This window comes from Toxorhynchites rutilus, chromosome 3, assembly GCF_029784135.1.
Source record: "Toxorhynchites rutilus septentrionalis strain SRP chromosome 3, ASM2978413v1, whole genome shotgun sequence".
NCBI lineage: Eukaryota > Metazoa > Arthropoda > Insecta > Diptera > Culicidae > Toxorhynchites > Toxorhynchites rutilus.
In genome coordinates this window covers 115,280,832-115,303,580 of record NC_073746.1, presented here as the reverse complement: position 1 = coordinate 115,303,580, position 22,749 = coordinate 115,280,832, and the positions used below count along the sequence as shown (strand labels likewise).

Below are 22,749 nucleotides of genomic sequence, written 5' to 3'. Positions count from 1 at the left end.
CCATGCGACAAAAGATCCATGGAATCCCAGATCATCTACGCTCCGATTACATTCCGGAGATATTTTCGGCAGAATATGGGAAAGTTAGATCTGATAAAATGTTCTTTACTGACGGTTCATGCATAAACGGGTCCACTGGCTTCGGCATCTTCAATGAAAATTCCAGTGCCTCTTTCAAACTCAAAGATCCTTGTTCCGTGTATGTCGCTGAACTGGGTGCGATATATTACGCATTAGGGATCATTGAAACATTGCCCATCGATCACTATTTTATTTTTTCAGACAGTCTCAGCTCAATAGAGGCAATCCGCTCAATGAAAGTTGATAAACGCTCATCTTATTTCCTAACAAGAATAAGACATCTATTGAGTGTTTTGGTCGAAAAATTATTCAAGATTACCTTAGCATGGGTTCCCTCTCATTGCTCGATTCCGGGGAATGAGAAAGCGGACTCGCTAGCTAAGGTGGGCGCTTCAGAAGGCACACTTTTTGAAAGGCAAATTACTTATAACGAATTTTTTCACATTCCTCGTCAGGACACACTCGTTAGTTGGCAGCGCATGTGGAGTGAAGATGAGTTCGGTCGTTGGTTACACACGATTATCCCTAAGGTTTCGACGAAAGCTTGGTTTAAGGGATTGAATGTCGGTCGTGATTTCATTCGCGTGATATCTCGGCTTATGTCCAATCACTACAACCTAAACGCGCATCTCTATCGAATTGGGCTCGCAGCAAACAATCTTTGTGATTGTGGCGATGGCTACCACGACATCGAGCATATTGTCTGGTCGTGTATCCGGTTCCATGCTGCTCGCTCTCAGCTCTCTAGAGCACTGAGAGCAAAAGGCAGACAATCGGATATCCCCGTCCGGGATATCTTAGGTAGCCGTGATCCTGATCTTCTGCTTCATCTATACCTGTTCCTCAGGAACGCCGATGTCAACGTTTAATGATTTTTCCTTCGTTGTGTCCCTGTTTCGTATCCCTCCTATTCGATCTATAAACTTTTACTTAGTCGCGGCAATACATACACACACTCTTTACAGATACACGGGCCAAAGGTTGTGCAATCCACTGATGATTCAACAAAAGCCAAAGGTTGTACCGCTCATGACAACTCTACACGAGCTGATGATTGCGCCGGCTAGTGACCCTTCTATCCTGGATTCCTCGAGAAGACGCACCACGCTAGATATGGGGTACAGACTAGGGGGGCGTTGCTGATTAATGGTCAGCTGCATCCCAATAGGAAGTATCCCGTGTCGGGCACAGGTACAGATCATTGAAGACAGCAACATCACAATTACGAAAACACTTGTAATACTAACCTCGAGCCAACCGCGAGTAATCGGTTACATATTACTAACATAGTTATAGGGCAAACATTGTCGAAATATTGAACTCCCGGCCCCGTCAGGTTGACGCCATATGAGCCTTAATAAAAATATATATTTTGGATAAAAAAAAAAAAAAAAGTAGCAAAACATGTGTTGTCCTCCCATACTGGTACAGCATTCATATAATATATATATATATTCCATAGCAATAAAAGAGCAATATAAAAAAACCACGTTTATACTCTCCTTTTTACTTCCAGAACACAACATTTTCCATGTAAACTTTTAAGATACAACTTTATTTTATAATGTGGTGTAATATTCTCACGTATTTATGCAACAGCACCAGTGACTGTATGGATAGCATAGCCTGGGTTCGATCCCTGTTTATCATCGTTTGGACTTCTTATCCAAGCTCATGTTAAGTCAGAGAGGAAGAGAGGTCTGCTCCCATACATACAAACGTTTTCAAACTCTTGAAAAAGATGCTTTTATTTGAAACCAATCATCATACTGTGAAGATTGGTTTCAAATTACGGCTCTGTTACAGCTAAAATGCTAATGAGCCTAATAAATAAATATATGGGATAAAAAAATGAAACGTTTAAATTTTCATGAAAAAATACCAAAATTTTATCTGAAAAAAAAAATAAAAATTGAAAATCATTTGTATCAAAAATTTCATTCTTCAAAATTCCCAAATAAAATATATGAATTGCCCTTACATTTTTCAACAAGTCATCCATGCATCGGAAGATGGGCACTTCTACTGGGAAAAAAGTTTCTCTAACAACAACTTTTTCATGTTTATTTTGAAAGATCCTACTAATCCTAATTTCATTTAAAGTCAAGATAGCGATATAGTGTGATCAAACAATGTTTTGGATCTTATTGAAATATGAACTTTTGCCGAAGACGTAAACTTTCTATCTTTCTATCTATCTTTCTATATTTTCTGGAATATATGGCATTTTTGTATGGAGACTCATTAAAAACTCCTCGTAACGTTTTGTGTGTTTTAACGAGTCGTAACGTTTTCAATTCTCGCGTTTGACATTATCGTTAAATAAAAAAAAAGTTTGCAAAATATTTCAATCGTGATAATAAACACACTAAAATATTACGAGTTAAACAATAGTATCAATAGTAATTTTTCATAGAAAACATTAAAAGGCTGTTACTGGGAGAACTTTTTCCTTGTAGCAGTTACTTCTTCCGATGTATGGCTACTATGTTGGTAATTGGGTTATGGGTTACTCATTTATATTTTATTCAGAGTTTTGAAAAAAAAAATTGAAAAAAATTGATTTTAATTTTCAAATTATTTTTTTTCAATATTTTTTTTTCCTAAGAATACGTTTAACCTTTTTTAATAAATTATTTATGTTTAATTTGCTACATTTCATTCTTTAACCAAAATTTTGTAGTTCTAATAGCTTTTAGGTGGGATTTCAAAAATCATAAAAAAAAATCAAACAAAATAAAAAAAAAACATTTAATTGAAACCAAATTATTTTGAAATTTGAATTTTTTTTTTCAAAAACATATATAATTAAAAAAATTTAACAAAAAATGTATGAATAGCCCAACAAGTCACTCATACATTGGAAGAAGGGCACTGCTACAGTGAAAAAGTTTCCCAAACTACATTTTTTTCATGTTCTCTTTGAAAAATGACTATCAATGTTCAAATCGTAACATTTTAGTGTGTCAATTATCGCGATTGACATATTCAGCAAAACTTTTTTTCTATTCAGTAACACGTCAATAACATGTCAAACGCGAGAATTTACACACAAAAATGTTACGAGGAGTTTTTAATGAGTCCCCTTATAAAAATGCCATATATTACAAAACCTATAATGGATGTAAAAGTAACGTCTTTGTCGAATTCACTATATCGCTATCTTGACTTTGAACAAAACTATAATTAATTGTAATTTTGGCAAAGCAAACATGAAAAAATTGTTGTTAGAAAAAACTTTTCCCTATAAAAGTGACCATTTTCCAATGTACCAATGACTTGTTGGAAATTGTGAGGGCTATTCATATATTTTTTTTTAATTTTCAAAATTACTTTTTTGAGAAAAATGAATTTCAATTTTCAAAATATTTTTTTCTACGTAATTTGTTTTTCAATCTGGCATTTTCCCATGAAAACTTCAACAATCTCCTATATTTAATTTTATTGACCAACATTTTGTAGGTATTATAGTTTTTAACCTGTATTTTTTGTTTGTTAAAAATAAGAAAAAAAAAACTTTGGCCCTTTTAAAAAATTAGTATAATTTTTTTTTGAGTATTTCAAGTATACAAAGTTGCTGAAATGACCAATGTCTTTACATCCACAACCAGTGTTGCCACACGTACAGAGTTATCTGGAAGGGTACAGATTTTTTGGTTATTTTTGGTACAAATTATGTACGGTACAGATTACAGATTTTCGTCAGAAAGTAGTAGAGTATACCTAAGATGGTATCAATGTTTTTTTTTGTGTTTTCTCTTCTGATAACAGTTAGTTACTTTGTAAATCTGCTTTTTTAAATGCAATAAATGATCTTTTTTATCAAACAAAATAATTGTGTTGAATTCATGAAAAAAAAATTTGAGTGAATGTTGGGTAAATTCGTGGATCCCTCCAATAATTTTAACTTAATTTCGCCGCTTCGAAAAAACCATGCTCTGTTGTTTTCAGCTTCTTAGATTCAATAAACGGTTTAGCACCCATGATCTACTACCTTCGAACCATCAATTTAATAGAATGTTGAGCGTAATCCAAATCGCGGAGAGAGGACAGCAATTTAATTTTATTTTTTTTTTACATTCATAACAGTTAAGAAATTGGAGAAGATAGAGACATATAATGTCTATATGCATGGTTTTAATGAATATTTAGTGCCAATTATGTTGTGTCCATTCTTTTCTAAATATACAGCCATTCCATGCCAAACCGATATAGTGGTTTTCAGATTTTCGTGGAAAGTTGTAGTTTTGTCCATTTTCACAAAATATAAAACCCATATTTTTTTTTTATTTTTTCATTAGGATGCCCATTTTTATTTTGAGGTGGTTCGAAAAATCAATTTTTATCCACTTTTTCCCAAAAATTCCTTTTTTTCAAAAATTCATATCTTTTGAAACACTGAACTTATTTGGATGATAGACATATCAAATGAGCCAATGAGCTAGGCTTTAATTGAAAAATATTGAACTTACAAAAAAAATGGATGTTTTTCGTAATTATTGATTGTAGTCGTTTTTCATTGTTTTTTTTTATTGTATCCCGATATGTTATGTGTATGTAAATAGCGATACGCTATATTTTTAGTTTTTGAAATATGATTTTTCAAAATTAACCGAAGGTTAAAAAAACAATTTTTCACTTTTTTCCACTACAAAAATCTATAACTTTTGAAATACTGGACCGATTCAGATGATCAAATTGAAGCTCATGAGTTAGTTTCTTTGAAAACATATTACTTTTTCGAAAAATTAGGATTTTTGTTTTTGTTATTATTGATTGAGTTAGATTTCCATAGTTTTCTCGATTAAAGATAGAGGGCGCTCTATTTTTTATCCTTTATCTTTTTTTTACATAACATATCCGAAATCAGAGAGGTGTTATTTTTCGTTTTTGAGTTATTATTTTGCAAATATTGTTTTAACATGTTTTAAGTCTTCGTTCAATATTCCCATGTGACTAGACTAGACATATGCTACTAGAATCCAATCTTCCCGCAAGCGTTTTTTTTTAAAGAAGACTAGTTTATTAGATGATTCAATTTAATATATCGATCACCTAAATGGGTTCAGTAGTTCATGAGTTATGATTTTTTCGCAAAAAATCATTTTTGGATAAAAGGGGAAATATTGTTTTTCGGACTACCGATTAACTTTGAGTAATCATATCTCAAATATAAAAAAAATAACTTCTCGGATATCGGGATATGTCATGTAAAAAATCCTCAACTTTCAAGAAAAAATATCAAAAATGTATAGCACCCTCTAGTCCAAAGCCACGAATACAATAAAAAACGACTACAATCAATAATTACGAAAATAAAATCTATTTTTTTGCAAATTGAATATTTTTTAATAAAAGGCTAGCTCATTGACCTCAATTTGACATGTCTATTATCTAAATCTGTTCAGTGGTTCAAGAGTTATGAATTTTTGAGAAAAAAAAAGTCATTTTGTCGTATTCGGGAAAATGTTCATTCGGGTAAATATCGCAATCGGGTATTTGTTACATTCGGGTAAATGTGCTTTGGGTAAACGTGTTTCGAGTGAATGGTATTCGGGTGAATGTTACACAACCTCCTTTAGTTTACGTAAAAAAGTTTCATGCTATACAAATTGTGGTTATAATTACACAAACAAACAATATAACGAATGAAATAGACATGTTTTTTTTAATATTACCTGGCGTTTGCTTTCATCCACAACACATCAAGTATCGGGTGCGCAACTTAATTCGTTCCACTTTTTATCATAATAATACATTTGTTTGAGTTATGAAATCTATTAATACATTATTGACCATCGCTAGCCATCACTTTTTCCCTCCTTTTTTGCAATTTACGGATTCCGTCGCGAGTGTTCATTTTTTGAAGCCAAAAATGAATCCACACAATTTTAGATACCCTGTTTTGATGTAGAGCTGGATGCTGGATTGTCATGATGAAATATGTTCATGCGATCTTTTGTGTTTTGGAGTTTGGTGAATTTACAAACCATTCTCTACAAAATCTTTCCGATGGTGAACAGTCAGAATAAACTTCCACAAGCAAACAACGCGCTTCAGCTGCACTTTTTTTCCAATGCACAATGGTCCAGGAGATGCATTTAAGTGGAAATAAGCATTTAGAGCTCGACAATTATTCTCTAGACAAAAACTGTCTTCGACAAAGTTGTTACATATGATAAAACGCTTATTTTGACGTTGTCGAAAATAGGGTGACCAATATTTACGATGAAATAAAAAATCTAACTTTCTTATCCTCATAGATAGAGGTAAACATAGTTCGAGAATGTTTTTTTTCTTCAATTCGTTTATTTTTACAGGCTCAGTTACGTAAGTTTAAAGGAGCCGAATTCTTAAATATGTTTTTAAAACTATATATATACAAACAATTTTCTTAAATCTATGGTTAGTAATGTGGGAAACCGATTACTCGCGGTGGACTCGGGTTTAGAAGGGTGACATAATTTTTCAGAAAAAGGATGGGATATAAGGAAATTATTACAATGTTGGTAATCACACACACTCAATTCTTAAATCTATTCGTATATCTTTTGTTAATTTACATTTCAACTTGTTCTCCCGATTAAAGCAAGGCGACCAATTACTCGTAAAGGAAGAAAAGCAGGGTATAAGGATATAAGGATAATCACACACGAACATAGATCACCGGCACATTGGGAGTTCGAGAATGTTGTAGTCCCAGTTATTTGAGACATCTTTGTAGAACAATGTTTTTGAATATGTAGAACTTGTCAATATCCTAATCCAACACAAAATTATTGATGGATTTTTAACCAAAAACTCAAAAAATAACAAAGTTTTGAAAATCACATATTATATAGAGTGAAATTTGTTCTTCCAAATTCTGTCAACAAACATTTTTTATGTTTGCCCCAGAAAGAATGATAAACAAACCGTGTTTTTTGGGAAGAAATATCAATAAATTTGAGTGAAGTTGAGATATTGACAAGTTCTGCATCGCAAAATGTTTGTATTAATAAGTTCTGTAAGTCTTTCGAAGACAGTTTGTATGTAGAATTTGAAATATAAAAGTTAAAACAAAAACAGTTTTTTTTTTCATGGTGACCCTAACGTAACTTGGAAAAAAGGCGCTATTGCGATTATTTCAAGAGATAGAAAAAAACTTTGTTCTACAAAGATGTCTCAAAGAACTGGGACTACAACATTCTCGAACTATGTTTACCTCTATCTATGAAGATAAGAAAGTTAGATTTTTTATTTCATCGACAATTTTGGTCACCCTATTTTTGATAACATAAAAATGAGCGTTCTATCATATGTAACAACTATGTCGAAGACAGTTTTTCTCTAGAGAATAACTGTCGATCTCTAAATGCTAATTTCCACTTAAATGCATCTCCTGGACCATTGTGCAATGGAAACAGAAAATCAAAACTTCCTGCAAATGGTGCTTATTCGAAACGAAACTTTAAATTTCCAACGCAGTAAAAATTGGATTTGTTGTGCAAAAATTAAAGACTTGTAAACGAGATTTGGTTAACAGACACCATTATCTTGTGTTAACGGAACAAATTAAGTTACACACTCAATACATTTTACATATAATTCAGACGTTAATTTGAAATGTATGGTTTTTTCTTCGTTCTAATACGTGTTTTTGTTTTTTCAAGCGAATCGATCGATTAAGATTTTTTTCATCTGTTGACAGTAGGCCAAATATCAGAAACAATGGACAATGGGAACAATTCGACTCGTGAGATTCGAGACTCGATTCGTGAGACTGATTTAGTGAGTTTAATGTTGATAGAAATTTTATTAGAATGATGTCCACGTTGATGTTCAATAGTTCTGCGCTCAATTCCCATCTTCATTGTGTATGTCTTGCTACTAACATTTTATGTAATTGCGATGAAGGATATCGAACTTAATTGATTGTCGATTACCGAGGCTTGGGAGGTATATCCATACATACCAGTTCGTTATATCTTAGTGGGTTCCCCATATATGTCTTCTTTAGAAATATACTTGTTTGGGGGAATGAAGTTAACCAGCTTCACTGCTTCCTGTTGACAATTTTTTCTTTGCCTAATTATATCGGAATGTTTCTATCATTTCAAATTTTAACAATCACGGTCCTACATCAAGCTTCTGTTCGTGCCCTTAGACGTAGACCCAGAGGAACTTCGATTAACCGGAGCGGATTTTCCGCGAACGCGCGAGCATCATGGCAATTTTGAGAGACATCCCGAAATTAGTTATAGGCTCTCACTCTTTTGTTTTGGTCATGGTCTTCACATTATCTCACCACTGGTGTATACGACCATACAGAAGGGTAGATGAATAATTTCTGTATAGATAAAATATTGAAACATGCTAAAAGATTTTTTGCGCATCACTTTAGGTGTTTTATTGGCTTCGTCCGTGATTTACGTTATCCGCGTTGACCCTGCCTCCTATTTCATAGATAATCAAGGCTCTACCAGGGCTTAAAAATTAAATTGAAAAAATCGGAGAATGTTTCTTAATAACAGATGTACGATGAGATGTCGAACGTTATAAGGCAGCACATTTTACGTTCCGTGTTTTATTTAGAGCTACTAAATTAGTTCTCACTATTCATCGTATACTCGTTGCACAAAGCTTGGGGTTAAGAGAACATGGCTGAATGCAACTCCCTACTCAATGGACGATACTCTCTAAACGTCAACATGTCAATGATCGCATGCTCGAAGGCGACATATCGCGATAAATGTTTCTTATTTGCTCATTCTTGGATAGATTCTACCAATTTATTTTCATCGTATCCACGAGGCAAACAACTCTTATCGATGAACAGGGGTTGATTAGAAGGTGCTAAACCATTCAAATGAACTGCTGAACAACACTCGTCAACAATCTGATGCATATTTGCAAGTCGCCCGCCATGCCATGATTTCGTGATGTTACGATTTCTGTGGTAAACCTGACAGAAATTAAATTTGTTTTTGCTATCAGTCAAAAACAGTCCCTTCCGGGAGGACGCCGTGATTGGATTGGTTGAATTTGACAGCAAGTTTCCAGGACTCGCTGCGGGATGAGGGAGCCGCTCTCTGGCTGGGCCCAGGGCGATAATTTGTTTCAGTATGCGTGCTACTGCTCTCCGTTCGGTGGAAAATGGTTGAAAAGGAAACCCCGAAAGGATTTGCATTTCGTTTAAATTACGTGTCAGATGAGAATTAGGTTGAGAGTGAATGCGATGATGATGGCGCTAGAGTGCTGAGTGCTACCAATTTAATGAAATGTCAAAATATTTTCCAGCAAATACAATGATGGTGGTGGAAGATGGCAATATGGTGGACGCCATACGATAGAGGGGGATTGTTTCCATTGTATTTTCCAGTTTCGCCGTGACTTTGTTGTGATGAACGCGTTGCTGAAATTAATTAGGCGTGTTTATGTGCTCGTTAGAAAATTGTTATTGCCTTCATGTTTGCTCGTTATGTTATCGCTTCTTTCAGGCGGCGCTTGACGAGACTTAGATCAGATGGCTATGGATTGGTTTAGCTTCTAATGATTGCGGCTCTGAGTGACACTAATGAATCATGATTCCCATAAAATTGGAATCGCTTACTCACAACTATAATTGATTCTTCGTTAGAACATCTAACACACTATCACAAGCATCATGGTATCAAATCTCAAGGATTTCTCGTCAGAACTTACTCACCCGTGTCGCATGATTCAGGGACCCAAAGTTCTTGCAGACGGGGAACAAATCTGCACTCAGCCGTAAGTAATCGGCTTAGTTTGGCTGAAATAATATCGCTTATTGCTCAAATCCAATCAATTTAGTTTTGTTCTGGTGCGCACACCTTTCCATCAGTTTCAAGCGCATCGCGATCCAAACGCTCGATCGGGCAAACTTCAAATAATATTAAAAGCGAACTTTTTTTTCCTCCACTGCTGACTACATGCTATTGTACGAATAAGGATGCAATTTATACCTCATTCAACGCAAAATAATCATAAAAATATCGATTTTATTGGCCGCGCCCGAATCGAACGCCGCGAAACGGATCGGCCCGAGAGGAGAGCAAGAAAAAATGTTATAAGCTCAATCCGGGCTCAATAGCAAAATTTATTGGGATTAATAGCGAAGCTGACGGGTTGGTGAGTCTGGGCAGCTTCAGTCCAGTTTATCATCGGAGAGCTAATCGTATGAGTTATTGGATTAGAATGCAATGGCGAGCCTTCGGCGAGGGTTTGCCCCGGCAGGTAAGAAACACGTGTCTCCAATAGACAGTTTGAAATATGATGGAATAATATCATGTGTTGGACATATTAGACTTTTAACGTAGAGGGTGTGCAAAAAATCATGCCGTTTTTGGAAAATGAGCGTCGGACAAAAAATTGTTTTCTATAGTGACACTGTTCTTTAGCATGATTCGTACTAAACTTACACAAATATCATCTAATATAAATAACGGTTCACTGTAGCGACACCGTAATTCAGACATTTTATAAAATGTAACATCCTCCAATACAGGGCGGACTCGATTATATACAGTTTTCGATTTCTTTTCACTGTATATAATCGTGTAAAAAAAATGTTTTAATAGTTTTTTTTGCATGTATTTTTCGTTTTTTTAATAAAAAAGAAGAATTTCTTTTTTTGATTCATCCCCTTAAAGTCAGAAAACACATTTCTCATATGAAAAAAAATATTCAATACAGATTCTCTCAGGAGGTGATAGACGATCATGTTTGATGAAAAAAATCCCTCTACGAATATGTTCGAATTTCAACAATGACAGAGTTCTATATTTTTTTTGTTTCGGACTCTGTTGCCTCAAACTGGTTCTACATTGAAAAGTACGCTACGGAAGACAATTCTGTTACTTTCATTTGAAAGATGAGAAAATTTAGCACAGGATATAGTACTGGAACATAGATGTGGATTAGTGGATTTCAATAACATTTTGGAACTGAAAAACTTAAAAGATTATAATTTAAATGTGTTATTATTAATTTTATCCTAAAAAATTATATTCAACTAGATTGTTTCTATCAATTTAATTGGAGCTCTCTAACTGCTCTATAATTTGTTCTTTGACACCAAATTTCTATCTTTCTTAATTTGGCTGTAATATCGGTATAAACAATTCCTGGTGAAAATTCAAGCAATCTCTACAACAATCACGATTTTTACCCCAATGTACATGTACATGTACACTTAAATTTCACCTTAACGTAGAAAGGTTACATTTCTTCTTGAAATAAGTCATATTTGAAATATAGAAAAAAATATTTTTCTCCAAATTGTATATATTCGAGTCCAAAATTGTATATAATCGAATCACATATAATCGAGTCAGTATACAATCGAGTCCGACCTGTATTGTTAAATTGGAATTTTGATTCTCCTTCTCCAATCAGACAGTCTTGACAGTAGTTTGAATAAAACACTTCAAACACATATGGCTCAATTTAATTAAATTAAAATAATTATATAGATATGTGCCTAAGGAAATCTTGACGTAGGATTGTAATCGTTTAAAAAAAGATTTTGAATTAAGTTATTCAGAAATTCGCAAATTCAACTACACTCGACAAAAAAAAATAGAGGAACATAGTGCAAGGTCGTAATTTTTAGGTGATTTTTGAAATGCTGTAACAACGTGAAAAACAGTCTTTAGAAAACATACGCTGCGCTGCGCTTGGGTTCAATTTGCATTCTGAAGACTGGTGAAAAATCAACGCATAAAGATGGGATGGGATATACCTCAATTTGAAGCTTCAATTTTGGAATAGTTTACGAATATATTTTTATCTGGGTGTGTGTGTGTGTGTGTAGATGAAGTGAACAAAAATATCGAGAAGATGAAATATCCATTTGTTTCTGTTTCTTCAAATTTCTTGTAGACTAACAAAATTTTTTGCAAACCACCTTATCAACTTATCATCCAGCCTTCATTTGATTCCTGGAACGTTCTTGTAGGACCTTTTTATACAGAGCTATTTCTGTTTGAATGAAAAATTACCTCTTCGTCTTTGATGATGAATAATTAAATAAACAGTGATGGCGTCGCAAATCGAAGAAAAGTTTTGAAAACTGCTACAAATTTTGGTTTCTGATTTATAGATTTAACGATAGGTGCAGAATACGCTCATAAAGCTACGTCTCTTCATCCTCCAGGGAACACTCATTGCCAAATTTATGAATTATCCGCTTCATACTTCCCGGTCAGATTTTTTTTTAATGTTTCATTCATTAGAACTGTGAAATAAACCGACGGCAGATCTACAGTGTTGTCGTCTAGTAGTGTTATCCATCAGATTACTAGGTCCGAAGGCGGTTTTAAATTTTTCAAATTTTAGATAAATATTTTTACTTCACCCTAAATAACCTTAATGCTCCCGTGGCCGAGTGCTCCCGTGGCCGAGTGGTTAGCGTCATAACTAACATGCCGGGTGTTCGGGTTCGATTCCCGTTCTGGTCGGGGGAATTTTTCGTCAAATAAATTTCCTCCGACTTGCACTGTGATCACGCGTATTCTAGAACTTGCCACTCAGAATGCATTCAAGGCGTGTTATTTGGCATAGAAATCTCAACTAAGTACTAATAAAAATGACGCAAGTAATACTACGTTGAGACGGCGAAGTTCCTCTAGGAACGTTAGTGCCATTGAAGAAGAAGAAGAAGAAATAACCTTAAAAGTAATTTTTTTTTGTTTCCGATTCGCTCCACAACAATTTTGCAAACGTAAACAAGTCACCTGCTGTTGACAAGTAAACAAAACATGCTGTGGATACACGTCCAGAAAATATGCATCCGGTTGTGAGTAGTACAGGGAAACTTCGATATAACGTACCCTCGTTATAACGTACCCTCGATATAACTTCACTCGATATAACGTACATTTTACCTCGATATAACGTACACATTTTCAAAGTGTAAAGGAAACATTTTTTCAATATTTTTTTCTGATAGAATAATGGAATATCTGTATTGTGATGCTAAAACAAGTTTTGTACCTTCAATCAATCCCGAAATACAGCTGGTTTTGTGATTCCGGATTCTAAATGAATCAAGTTTTAATCAACAGTACGAAGGGAAACATCATGAGAAAGGCTGGCTTCATCTTCTGATTGAAGTTATTCATTAACTTTACTAAAAAAGCAACACAATAAAGTATTATATACTACCTTTGTGATAAAGTACTCACATCGATATAACGTACAATTCGATACAACGTACAATTTTGAAAGTGAAATGTACGTTATATCGAAGTTTACCTGTATTACGACACCAATTAAGAGGGGGACTCCTGCCTGTAAGGTCAAAAAATAAAAATAAAATTGTTAGGAATCAAGTAAAGTCTCCGAGTTAAAGTTTATTTGAAAGTCATCAAAAAACGAAAAAATGAGATATTGAAAGACGGCTTTGTAACGCCCTAGATAATTCATATTTACGTGCTGAGAAAAGTACTTCCGCCAAATCGGTCGAGTTGATCCTAAGATATCGATACCACCGACTGAAAGAAAACATGGTTTCGAGAAAAATGAGTTCAAAGTTTCGCAAATCAATGCTATAATTTATTTGAACTGTTTTTGGAACATAGAGATCACATGCATTATGCATTTGTTGGAATTCAAATCCATTGACGTTAATTTTGTTAAGATGTAACAACGGTAAAGGAAGAGTAACATGTGGTTCTTAGGTATCAAAGTTATTTTTTCTTCTTTGATTTTTTTTAATGTTGCTGTACATCATTTCATCATTTCGACTGATACACCCAAACTAGCGTTGGCAGAAAACATTTCATCTTTGGCAGAAATGATGCCATTTCGTGTGCTGGAGAGTGAAATGCGCGAATAATGAGCTGTTTTAAAAACTTAAAAATAGTTTGTATGTATGCGAGCAGACATCTCTTTCTGTTTTCTTTCCTCATTTCATTTGGGATTGTTCAAAAAAAAGTCCATACGACGTCAATGGAGAACGAACCAACGGCGGCTGGAATGCAAAGCTATTTCACACAACCACGCTATCCATATATCTGCCAGTGCTGTTATAAGGAAGCGTGATAATATTACACCTCATCATAAAATGAAGTTGGAAAGTGTTCTCTAAGAGGATAAAGAAGAACATGGACGAGAATATATCTTTCTCTGTCTGGGCCGTGTATTTGGTAAACTATACGAAAAGCTTTCATATGCTTTCATTTAAATGTGTCTCCTGTTTCGCTCGCTCATATTGGCTCTAACATATATATTATACAAATGATATACATATATTGGGGAGTAGAACATTTTCTGTTATTTTTCAGCTCATTTCTTTCTCATTCTGCTCATTTTGTGTCATCTTCGTTTCCCCTCGAGCTGTAAACACGAGCGCGTGTTTCACTCGCTACGGATCTGGCGTTGCAATCAACACATCGAGCCGAGCCATGTAGGAGAATCAAGCTGAGCTATCATCGCCGGCTCACAAGGAAAATTATTCTTCTGCTGGAAATGCTTGGTCTGATTTAGTTTCGCGTTCCAGTCGCAAAACTGTCTACGCAATACGACCCCTTTCCGATGCAACGATCTTCCAGCAGCGTAACCGGTTTTGACCGAGAATTCGAGAAATGGTCATTCTGTTGTGTATGTCGAATGCGAAAAAGACCACTGGAAGCGCGATGAATACTCAGTGCAATACGTTCATAGACATGAAAATAAACTGCGAAATAAGGCAAGAGGCATTCGTTGCTTCTAGAACTGCTTCTACAAAGCCAAGGGTTAATGAATTACCCTTTCCAGGAACTAATCTAATAAACAGTGATTTATGAAATTTCTGCGCATTTATGAATAATATCCGAAATGCAAATAAAATTAAACGAATGCGTAGGTCCTATGCGGTCGTGTCTTGGATACAACCCCTTGTAATTTTTCTAGTCGTACGGATGGTAAAGTTCTTCTTTTTCTTCCTTAATGTACTGAAGGTCAACTTTAAAAATCTTTCTTCAGTTTTAGTTGGATGAAGCACAAAGAATATGTTGAGTTAAGTGTCGTGTTTTAATGTTTGAATTTTTTTGAAAATTGTGTTTTCAAAAAAATATGCTAAATGTCTTTAAATTGTATGAGACGTCTAAAAAAAATGTTTTTGTCAAAAATTGACTTTTCAGGCGAAAAAACGACCGAGTGCCTAAAAGTCTATTTTTGATAAAAAAAATTGGAGACATTTGGCATCAAAAAAATTATGCTGTCTATGGCTCAAAAATCATCTTCTAATTCAGATGAGATGAATAAAAAATCATCAAAAAGTTTATATGAAACTAGCTGACCCGGCAAACTTCGTCCCGCTCAAAAAAGTATTTTTTTTTGTTATCAATACCTTCAAACATTCACGTTTTCTTACTAAGCCCAAGTTCATGAGTCCAATCGCAGAACTGTTCATTGATTGATCTTCTAATCGACCTCGTTGAATTTACCTCTTACTACAAAAATCCTAGTATTTTCACCAAAACTCATCATTATAATATCCGATTATTTTCAGACACAATTCTAATATGATAGAATGAAGACAGACCCCTCCCCTCTTCTCCCCTTAGAGAGGAGTGTCTATTCACCATAGTAACGTTTCATGCCCCTAAAATCTTTACATGCCAAATTTGGTTTCGTTTGCTTGAAAAGTTCTCGAGTTATGCAGAAATTTGTGTTCCATTTGTATGGAAGACCCGCTCAGAGAGGGGGTAGGAGTGTCGAACCACCTTAGAAATGTTTCTTCCCCATAAAACCTCCACATGCCAAATTTAGTTCTGTTTGCTTGATTAGTTCTTGAATTATGTGGAAATGTATGCTTCATTTGTATGGCAGCCCATAACACGCGTCTAATAGATGCACACAGTTGCAGCAACAAAAATGAATCATCGCGAGAATGACTGTTTCTGAGTCGAATGAGTCGTTTCTCGACTCTCGGTCAAAACCGTCAACAAAGCAAGGAGCTTGTTGCATCAGAACAGAGCCGATGCGATCGCTATCCCCCTTCGTTGTTCCTATTCTAGCGGCTGCATAAGTTGCCCGTTATTGACAGCTTTGTTCGGGAAAGCACACAAATGAACAGAACAAATGTATGGGGAAATGGGAGTGCTTCCAATTTTCACCATTTAAAACCATATACAGACTATGGGATTGTAATGTATAGCATATCAAACAAATCTTAGAGAATTTCCGATTCTATTGGTGTGCAAATCGTTGAAATCTGTTCGTAGCAAAAATAGTTATTAACGTTAACTTTATTTCATAAACACGTGAAAAAACGTAGTCCTACGTCAAAAAAATATATTGTCCTTTAAAAATAACCAATCAATATGGCAACACAAATGTCGATAATTTTGGCATTTTGGCTAGTATGAGTTCCCGCTTTGTCATAAATAACACATGAAACAACTGTCATCAACATCTTTGGGGCTGTCGTAATAACGTGTAATAACTTATTCTGTCCAATTTTCGGTCTTATAAAATAGTTGCCCAAAGCCACGATAAAAAATCTGCGTTAAATTTTAATCTGATTTTCAAATACAATGTTTGCCTAAATTCTCCAGCATTCGATTTACGGAATTTCATGCTTCATAAATCTCGATCTCCTAGTCCCGTAACCATCAAATGTCATCCGAATTGTTGGACCCATATATTTTGGTGCTTTTTTCTTGGAAATTTTGAATCTAAAATACCTTCAACACGAAATATTCGACATCCCCCGAGAACGTTGGTGCAACTAAAAAAATAAAAAAGTTAAATTTGTGAAAATAACGATAACAACAAAGTCACATGACGGCGCCAGTGGTTGTATGGTTAGCGTAACAGCCTCACAATCCGATCGGCCTGGGTTCAATCCCAGCTGGCGTCGTTGGGATTTTCTGAGGCGAAAAATCTCTGGTTACGTCTTCCTTCGGAGCGGAAGTAAAAGAAGTTGGCCCGGCTCATGAGTTGTTGAGTCTGATAGGTAGGAACAGGTGGAGTCGCCTCCCTGATGTCGGTGATTGGCACTAAAGTGGCGGAAATAGGCCGACGAAAAATAAGCGAAGATAAAAAAAAAAATAAACAAAGTCACATCCCCACTCCTGCCCATTTGCAATTGAAATATTTCCGAGCACTACTAATTACTGCTGTCCCATTTGACTCACGCAAATTGCGAGAAAAACCTGGCGTCGGAAAAGAAGGTTGGAACGAGATTTGGAGGACGCCACACGCTCGAACCAATACAAGCATCTCTGTCGCCGTTTGCTTGTGAGCACGATCACAGCAAGAAGAAGGTCGACCTTTTTTTTTGCAATGTTTGTAGCTCTTAATTTGTCCGACTTTGCGATTCAATTAAACTAATTGTCATTGTTTCCGGTAATTTAATCATGCAATGGTAACAATTGTGCCCTTTGCGGTACGAGACAATGTATTTCCTGCGAAATGTTCCGTAGCTGTAGCTTAGATGAAAATTGAGTTTTCCGCTCATTTTACAATGTATTGATCCAAAGAAAACCACTCCAAACACTCTCGGTCACGAAGATGTGAAAAGGTCACCTCACCGCGTCTGTCAATTGGGAAGTATTGCCGATATATACAGTCTGCTTTAAATGGCTTTCCAGAGCAGGCGGACACGATCAGCTTCGCTTCGAGACCAACTCCGCTGATCCATTACCTGTCCACTTTGCCTGCTGTTGTTGTTGTTGCTATTGTTGCTGGTTGCTCCGGCTACTGCCGGTGAGCCTTAAAAGTGCGCTACTCGACCCCGCTTATCAATGCTTATAATGTCCTCTTAAAACGCATTTAAATTAATTTACGTTATCTGCCAGACCATATTAGCTCTGCCTGTTCCTGCCCCGAATGTCCACGCGGCCAAAGAGCACTCAGAATACACGCTTGACACATGCGAGTGAGTGGAGGAGGGGACGAAAGAGAGGCCCAGAGAGAAAGAGTGAGGGCGAAAAAGAAGGCCATGCCCCGAGAGGATACATGGAACCACTTCCCGGTGGAGACAGCGATCCGGCAGACATGAGCGCGCGACGCGAGCGCTACCGCTTCTGGTCGGGCCGGTGTATGCGAATGCCGGTTCCTTCTGCCGCTTATCAGCGATGTATTTTGTACTTTTGAATCTGTGGAATGCGTTTTCAGCCAGCGCATTGGTGAATTAACACCGTGCCCGGGGTACAGAGGCCACTTCTCTCGTTGGCGCATCGTAATTCTATATACCAGAAGAAGAAAAAACTCGCGTGAGCTTTGACGAATCCGGTGTGGCGCCTTGGGCTCGTGAGTATGTGTATTTACTATTTCGTTCTTGAATTTGATTACAATTCAACACAAGCACGTAAATTGAATTGCATGATTATATAAAACAATTCTACCAGCGAGGCAATGGGTATCTGGGCATGAAATTAGAAGTTTTTCTTATACGTTTATATTCAAACCTTATATTTAATCATTGGACAAATTTTATTCATAAAGCCAATCACAGCCAATAGCGAAACGCCACAAACACGTTTTTCGTACATGGTAGCGTGCAAAACTAACATTGCAAATACTGCTATGCTAATTTTTCACACCAAAACTGTATGTGATAAAAGGTTAAACAACGGCTACAGTCAGTTTGCCTGTTGCTGGACTATTAAAAGTATATAATAGAATTACTGTAAAGTACACACTTTATCGTACCTAGGACCTGTTCAAGCTTTTTCTCACCAGCATCAAGGGAAATATAAATTGTATAAGTTTCATACATGAAGTGCATGAAGTAGCAGCTAGTCAAAGTTAACATTTTCATTATCATATTTAACTCAACTTTAACTGCGACTGTTTTTTTTTTTCAAATGCATGATGAGAGTGAGAGAGCACGTAACGAGGAGCATTTACGCAATACCAATGTCGGTTCCAACACCCAAAGATGTTTTATTATAAAAGATGATAGTCAGAAATTTCACTCAAAGTAGTAACATTTTGTGATACATCTGAACACAAACCCTTCTTTTCTTAATTTGTAGCTGTCGGTACCAGTGACCAACTCTCTCTCTCTCTTTACAAAGTTTAATATCGGTCCACCAGGGAGGTTTATGTAGATAATCATCAATTCTAATCCAATAATCATAATTAACTCTATCGTTCATGATAAACCAAATCAATCCTCTCACATTGCTCCACGATTTGGTATACAGGTTTTCAATATTAAATTAAATTTTAGAAAAAAGTTTTCAGCGATGTATTCAAAACGTTATTTTGTTCCAGAAAGCTCTTGCCTCACCTATAACTTAGTCGAACACCATTTACTAAATGAACATCTTCATTTCGACTTATGATTTTTTGAAAACGAATGTGAATAGGGCCCTGACTGACTTTTGAAGTGGCAATCAAAATGGACTCTACGAAAACGAAAATTGTAATTTTACCTTATGCAAAAATCGGGTTTTTTTTTCAGCCAACTAGGAGTGGAATTTACCTGTCAATAATTTCATTATGGAAAATCACCATAAGTTCAATCCCTCATCAAAAATCAAGATGAAATTTCGTACTACTGTCATCGCGAATAAAAAGCACATTAAGAAGATGATTTTCAATCTGGTCGGATCAGAGTAAACGATGAAATTTCTCATTGAATGAGTTGCATAAGAGTACGCGGAATTAAGGGGGTATTCTAGTGTAGAGACACGAATTTCAGACGATTTCGAGCTCCGTAAAAATAAAACAAAGAATATTTTTACTTTCCATTATACACTGCGTTGCACAACTATAGAACCACTCATTTTTTCTGAGTTTCCAAGATATGTAAGAAGTCGGTTGAATTTAAGTATAAAGTGTAGGATAGAATAACTATCTTCGTTTGAAAGACTGGTCATTTGAACTTTATTGTTGTGTTCAGGAGCGAAACATTCAAAAAACCAAAAGTCCAGTGTTTCATAACTATAGAACAAGATGGAAAAACTCTCACTCCTGTACAAAATTAACGTCAATTTCACACTGATTACAATATGTTTCTTATTCATAGGTCATTTTTAGTTCTCAATCAGTTCAAATAACCCATTCGGGGTGGTTTTGACCAAGTTGCGCCATGTTGTAGTGTATATCTCGTTCTAGGCAGAGGATACTGCTCGTATAAGCTCTTCACTCAACGCAGTGTATCATTAATTGTTTAACAGTAAAACAAAAATTGAACGGAGAAAAAATATTCATCACTAGAATTGTTTCAAACTGATGAATTGAGAAGTTCAAAAGGAAGTTGTGCCATGGCGTACATGATTCCAGTCCTTCTGGTTATCTGAAACAGAAAAATCGAACAGATTCTGAATCAGTAAAGATGTGGCTATTGCATGAACCTCAGACAAGTCAAAAACATGTTTTTTGACAAATTGTCGGCCGCTTGGAAAACAAAATGCGGTTTAAAAGGATTTTTCTTACGTTTCCCGATTTTCAAAAAATATTAAAATTTAGAAAATATAATTTTTAGCGGCTCATGCCATAAAGAGATGCATACAGATTGTATTCATATAAATTCGACATGAATCGGTTCAGTAGAACTTGAGATATCGTGTACGCCATTTGGAAAAAAACTAGTTTCGAGAAAAACGCGTTTGAAGTTCATTGTTATGGCCGTACCAGGTAAGATACCGCTCCACTAAAACGGCTCTAACTCGGTAAATAATAGATTTTCTATAAGTCCTTTCTAGAGTCCATTCTTGAATGCCTAAACTACAGAAATATGAAGGATTTTTTTTATTTCTTTCGAATTTCTAGACTAGAATACTTCCTTAAGAGCAAAGTGTCCAGATTTAAAATCACGGCACAATGAAGAAATTTCTAAATGTTGATCAAATATAATATGATTTTGAGGACTTCTGTGATTCATAAGGCGTCGTGCACAAATTACGTAACGCTAAAAATCCAGATTTTGGACCCTCTCCCCACTACGTAACGCAATTTCCTATCTCCAATAGACAGTACGTAACGCAACTTCGACCCCCCTCTCCCCATCTTCTCGAATTACGTTATTTGTGCACGACACCCAACTTCCATGAAAGCCTTCTAATGCTATAGGAACGGTAATTTTTCATGCTATGATAGGATGCCAAATCAGAAAACAGGTCACGTTTTAATGAAATGAAGTTGACGTTGATAACTAGTTTTGCCGCGTAAGGATTTTGGCGATTTACATACCAAACGAATCGGAAATTTTCCTAATATTTGTTTTTTATGCTAAATATTATAATCCCCTGGTGTGTAAATAATTTACATTGATAAAACTAGGAGCATTTCCATTCTCCCATACATTTGTTCTGCTCATTTGTGAGCTTCCCAACTCGTGCCGTCAATAACGAGCAACTTATCGGCGAGCAACGAAAGGAAATAATTTCAAGTCTCCGTGAACAAATAAAAGATGAAGATTAAGAACGAAGGGGAATATTTGCCGAGAGTATAAATTTTGGATCTCGCTGGGGTAAACTTTCAGTATCGTTCTAGATACGAAGCAACGAATATTGCTTGTTTTTCCTTGTTTTGCGTCATCACATAGCTTCGTTTCGGATTGAGCTGTGGACACGACCAAATTACTTACTCGCTGATGTTTCTGGCATTGCAATCGTTACATCAAACTGACGCCATTCCATTAAGGTTTTGAACTACACAATTGTGTGGGGAATCATCAATCTAGGCTATCAACGACTCAACAAGAAAATAATTGTTGTGTGTGATTTGGTTCCGCATGACAGTAGCAAAACTATCTCCACCATCTCCACCGCAAATATATTAATTGAAAGGGCTTCTGTTGAGAAGAGCTCAAAGCGGAGATATGTGTGTGTATATTTAGTTACTTCAAGCCATCGATATATGGCTTTGTGTGCGTGCGTGCGTGCTTCATAACCCGTATGTACTAATAGCATCTTTGCCATGCTGAAACCCCATTTGTAACAGCTCCCGTGTATATTGGCCTTGTCGTGATGAAACAAGCACCAAATATTTTAATGCTATGATGAACGATTGTTTGGTGGTACAAATTATTCAGCGGCGATAATGAATATAAAGGTGCGATTGCACTGAGTCAATACTAAATAACATATACAAGGAAACTTCAATATAACGTACATTTCACTTTCAAAATTGTACGTTGTATCGAATTGTACGTTATATCGAAGCACAACAAAGAACTCAGAAACATAGCTCATATTACTTTTATTGTGATGCTGTTTTGAGTAGAATTTGAGATAATGATAACGAAATCCAACTAGAATTTGAAGCCAACCTTTCTTATGATGTTTCCCTTCATACTGTTGATTGAATACAAAAAATGACCGCTTACTTGTTAAAAAACTTTTGCCTTGTAACAGTACCCTTTTTCCGATGTCTGGGAGTCTTGTCGGTAGTTGTTTTGACTATTTATATAATTTTCGTTCATAATTTAAAAACAGATATATTTTTTAAAAAAATGAATTTAATTGTTTAAAATAATTTTTCTCCAGCGCAATTTTTATAATCTTTTTCTATATTCTTTATATTCTAGATTACTTTCTATATTTCATTCTACAATTAAAATTTGGTAGGTCCTTGGTAGGTTCGAAAAATAAAAAAATAACTTGAAATTTCAAAATAATTTCAATTTAAAAACTATAAGAACTACACATACTTTTGGTCAGACAATGAAATATAGAAAATGTTCAAGCGTTCATTAAAAAATAGCTCATTTTAAAAAAAATC

At 35.5% G+C, this 22,749-nt stretch overlaps 1 protein-coding gene across 2 annotated transcripts in view; it reads right to left on the bottom strand.

Annotated features, from left to right (window-relative positions):
* The window catches only part of LOC129776734 (homeobox protein aristaless), a 292,574-nt gene that overhangs the window by 257,256 nt on the left and 12,569 nt on the right, over positions 1-22,749 (bottom strand). Inside the window, exon 2 of one of the 2 annotated variants that reach the window (XM_055782554.1) lies at positions 13,339-13,374. The exons of the other annotated variant lie outside the window; for it this stretch is intronic. The gene's annotated coding sequence lies outside the window, so the exon portion shown is untranslated. The remainder of the gene's footprint in view (positions 1-13,338; positions 13,375-22,749) is intronic. 2 annotated transcript variants of the gene reach the window in all.